The sequence below is a fragment of the Pollachius pollachius genome (assembly GCF_949987615.1).
Source record: "Pollachius pollachius genome assembly, chromosome: 17".
NCBI classification, from domain to species: domain Eukaryota; kingdom Metazoa; phylum Chordata; class Actinopteri; order Gadiformes; family Gadidae; genus Pollachius; species Pollachius pollachius.
Window position 1 is genome coordinate 6831619 of NC_136950.1, and position 4943 is coordinate 6836561.

Below are 4943 nucleotides of genomic sequence, written 5' to 3' on the forward strand. Positions count from 1 at the left end.
GCCCCCCCCCCCCCCGTGATTGGCCTGCCTGCCATCAATCAATCGGCCTGGAATTGGGTCTGGCATCCAGAATCGATGGCTGAGATGGGACACGGAAGGGAGTTGACCTTGCGGTATCGTCCCCTTCGCAACGGAACTGAACGTCGCAGGAAGGTTGGACGGAGGAATCCCGTCCAAACTAATAGATCAGTATTTACGAGCGACGGGAAGCCCTCGACCTAAACCACTTACTCTAAGAACGTCCACATCTCTCATCAGGCTGGCATGAAATTAACCGGGTGGGCACTGTAGTGGGCCCTTATCACAGGGGCCCTCTCTCTCTCTAATGGAGACGACTTGGATTAATGCCCGTGTTTCCCTAAATTGTCCTCTTGGCTGAGCAAGTGCTCAACTTATTTGTCACTGTCGAGAGAGAAAGAGTCTCACTCTCGTTTCTTTGGCACTTTTCTTTTTTGTTTGATTAGTTGAAAGCAACGCGGGGGTTGGGGAGGTGAGCGTCGTGCTTTTAGCTGTTAACGCTGTGCGTAAACTCCAGAGATTATATCGCAATGCATTCATCAATGTAGCTGCCGTGCCAGTGTGCCGAGACGAAGGTTCAAACCGTTTGTTTGCTATTATCAGCCCTGCTTGAAGCTTGAAAGACAAAGGGGAGAGAGGAGAAGGATATCCGGGCTGTTTATTGGTTTCAACCAACGTTTGACCTTTATACTAAAGACTTTGACATTCAGGATATAGGACAGGAAGCAGTGTGCTTAATAGCAGAGGAATAGTCTGTCTGTCTCAAGCGGGGCCATTTTGAGCGAGTGCCGTTGGAGTTGTTAAATCTATTGAACACTGTTTCACCATCTCCAAATCTCATTGGATTGCGACACACGCGTGCAATCTCGCACACACACGCACGCACAATTGACAGCTGCTAGCTTCTGTTGTCAGGGATTCGGGTCATTGGGAAGTGTCACTCACTGTCGTCAAAGAAGGAAAGTTTTCAAAATAAAAGTTTGCTGGCAGCTTTCTAGCCGGGCCCCGTGGAGTTTAGGGCTGAGACGGCGCCTCACAACGGCCTCTGAGGTAACGGAACGAGCCACTGGGGGGAACGCACTTGGAGTGCAGTCCAAACTTAAAATCTTTTATCTCTTTTATCCACCTCTTATCTCCCCAAATCCCACACTTCGCTTATGATTATTGTTTTATACTATGGGCAAGCGCACCGTAGGGGCCGCAATTTTATTCTGATGGTTCTATAAAAACAATCCTGATACAATGCAGCGGCGGAGCTGTGTTTTTATGATGAGCAGTTGTAACCTGGTCCACAGGAGGCTGCGTAACCAAGGTCCATCGCTTATCTAAATAGCAGAGCATCCCCACCTGAATGTCAAGTTATTAACTATGGCTAATTCGATCTGGCTCGCCAATCGAATTTGTATTCCAGCCAAATGCTCAAGTGCTCGCCGTTCCCCCCGCTCCCACACTAGAATAGATTTTTATGCGACGTCAAAGTATTTTTTCATTCAGCCCGCATCTGGCCGTCTGCTTTGCCTTTTGTGTTTTAGTCCCGTCAGCACACCACCAAGGCGGGGTTTGAAATAGGCAAGCCCTGCCTCTGTAACCTTTGGTTTGTCCGTTGAGAGAGAGATGGATCTATTGACTATACAGCGAGCGGGATGTCATAGCCGAAGGGGAACCCTTTTAGATCCCCCACACGACATGCGGCACGCCCTCCACGTGTACGTTCCCACCCCGACCAGCTCCTTATCGACACGTATCTGAAATCATTGCTGGTCACTTTAATGGAAAGGGTGTGCTAAATCACTTCATCAAAGGAGCTATGGATGTATGGATCGGTCTATTGGGGAAGAGTGATGGTGGGCATCGTAATAAGTCTTTGATGAACCCTCTATGGCGATGCAGTAGACATATGGTGTGGTTTGTGGGGGGCTGGGCGGGTCGGACAGAGCGACTCTTCTCCGCTAGACAATAAGTTGGAGTCGCCTCCAGCGATACCTCTCCGGTACCACTGGGACTTTCTCATTTTGTGTCGCCGTTCCTTCCCTGTGATCCTGGGGAATTGGAAAGTCAGCGGCCATTAATGGAATAAAAAAGCCTTTAAAGGGTGGGGGGGTGAAGGAGACCGCTGTGTGTGTGTGTGTGTGTGTGTGTGTGTGTGTGTGTGTGTGTGTGTGTGTGTGTGTGTGTGTATCCCAGCTTATCCTGGCACCCCTGCGACACGGTTTGGGGGCTTTGAATTTGATGGCCCCCTCATCCGCGGACTGCCCTTCAACAGTCATCTCTGGGGTGCTTCATCACGCACCGTGTTTTGGGGTTCCCGTTCAATTTGATCTTGTTTTTTTGGGGTTGGGTTTCATCTTCAATATGGCCTGTTGGAAAGGGCCCTGTTATTTGTTATTTTTCTTGGGCTGGCGGCCGTGAATTGGCTCTAAAGTAGGTTTGACCTCTTGTGTTCTTCGCTGCGAGGTCTGGACGCCGGTTCCAGCCGCCGCTAAGGGACCTGGGTAATAGTCTGAGAACAAAATGATAGTCTTTTTCTTTTTTGCAGTTCGGTTTATTGGTCCTCCCAGGGAAATTGTGCAAGCAGCTAAAACAAAAAACCAAGAACAACGCCATATCACCATATCAGGGACGATACAGACGACACAATAAACCATCACGCAGCTACACAAACCTCAGCACACAACACAACAAATGCCATGATTTAGTCGAAACGTGCGTTACAAAAAAAATTCTGCAGATCTCGAAGATAGGAAAGACTGTTATTTAACTGCTGTACTTGTCTTTTAATTTGTGTTTTTATGGCACGGTGTAACATCCGTTAATTGGAATCACAAATTTATTTTGTCATAAATGCAAACTAAGTTGTTATTGTTATTGTCTTCAAAAACTGTGTCTCTAGCAGCAGTCCAATTATGCTAATGCTAGTTTGGGCCAGAGCTATAGAACTGTGAAGATTTACCGGCTGCTGTTATCCTCCGGGAAACAAGCAAAATCTTTTTTGTTACCGCTTTCAAAAACATCAAACTGGCGGAAATGTTTTGTAGTCGTCCCAGCTTCCTTTAAACTGATCAATAATTCTTGATGACACCGGGTACAGTAACGCAGGGGGAAGCTTAGCGTCTTAATGGACAGCTTTAACAACCGATTGCAACCAATCACAAGGCTTAACAAGCAGGGATATGTCAAGCAGTACACATATATTGACCACTTTCCCTTTCTGCCCTGTTGAGAGAGAGAGAGAGAGAGAGAGAGAGAGAGAGAGAGAGAGAGAGAGAGAGAGAGAGAGAGAGAGAGAGAGAGAGAGAGAGAGAGAGAGAGAGAGAGAGAGAGAGAGAGAGAGAGAGAGAGAGAGAGAGAGAGAGAGAGAGAGAGAGAGAGAGAGACCATGAAAGGGAGGGCGAACGAGAGATAGAGCTATCTGCGCTGCTATATCCACACTGGACATCTGCCTGGACCAAAAGTGCTGAAGCAGCAAGTGTAACTGATCCCCGGACGCCCACTGGATTTGTACTGCCGGATCGACCCAACCGTCTCCACCACGCAGCCCGGGTCTTACACTCTAACTCCACAATACCCATAATAGATAGATGGCTCCACGCGTCCAACACCACCGCTCTGAAATCCCAATAAGTGGAGAAATGTGAAAACTCGCATTGTTCATGGGAAAACTGGACCAAAACTATCGACATGGCAGCGGCTCAGGAGGTAGAGAGGGTTATCTGGTAACCAGAATGTTGTTAGTTTCGATCCCCGGCCCCAAATAGCTGAGCGTCGAGGTGTTCCTGAGCAAGAACCCTAACTGCTCGCAACGAGCTGGCTGTCACCTTGCATGGCTGACAATGCCGTCAGTGCTTGAATGTGTGTATGAATGGGTGAATGTGAGGCATTAATTGTAAAGCGCCTTGAGTGGAAATTTACCATTTCACAGTTCACTTGCAGGTTCATCAAGGGTACAGCTACGGTCTATGAACAAAACCACTTCTCCTGCCAGCTTTTGATACCTCCATGTTAGTATTTTTTTTCCATCTAGTCGTCATAATAATTTAGACAAAAGATATCTCATAAATAAGGATATAGACGTGTTGTCATACAGAGCTCGCAACGAGCTGGGATATGAACACAGTGTGTTCCCGCCGGGCCCACAGTGTAGTATGGATTACTGATCCTCTTTACCGCTGTGTAGCTGTTTGCTGCAGAGTAATCTCATCCCCTGAGGTGTAATAGGTGTGGTGCATCTACCCGCCGTCCGCCGTGCGCGTTGGTTGTCGATTCACCGGGGTCAAAGCGCTCCCCGCAAATAAAACCAGCTCTCCCAATCACTCGGCGAGCAGTTTTGTTTCCCCCGCCCGAGAAACGGCCTCAATTCAATCACATGCTTTTGTTTTTTTTCACTTTTCTCATTTCATTTTTAAGACCCACCAGCTTCCTACAACCTGTGATCCTGCTGCCTCACTCCCAAACCACCCGCCCTCTACCTCTAACCCACCACACCAACACATATCCACCCTGCCCACAGCACCCACCCACACATATCCCCCCTCCTCACCAACATGCCTCCACCCATCTGTTTTAACCTGCGTCCTGTTTTGGCCGTGACTCGGCTCGGCCAGAGATGTGCTCAGGTTATATTGGTGGCTCCATTTTGGCTCTTTGGCTGCAGCGCCTCTAAAGGACACATGACTACGAGCTGCATGCCCAGGCCACCGCATGGGGTGGTGTTGGTTGTGTTGGTTGATTTATTGATTCATAGATTGTCGGTCAATCGCCATATCTCTCCCTTTTCATTTGAGCGAGGACGCATCTGAGTCTGATGCATGCATTAATGGTCTTTATCGCTGAAACCAGCACTTTCCTTTTTAAATAATGTACACTATTGTTTATTTTGCAATAGATCACTTGCACACAAAGAGCATCTATCGTTCCTCCGCGTCCCT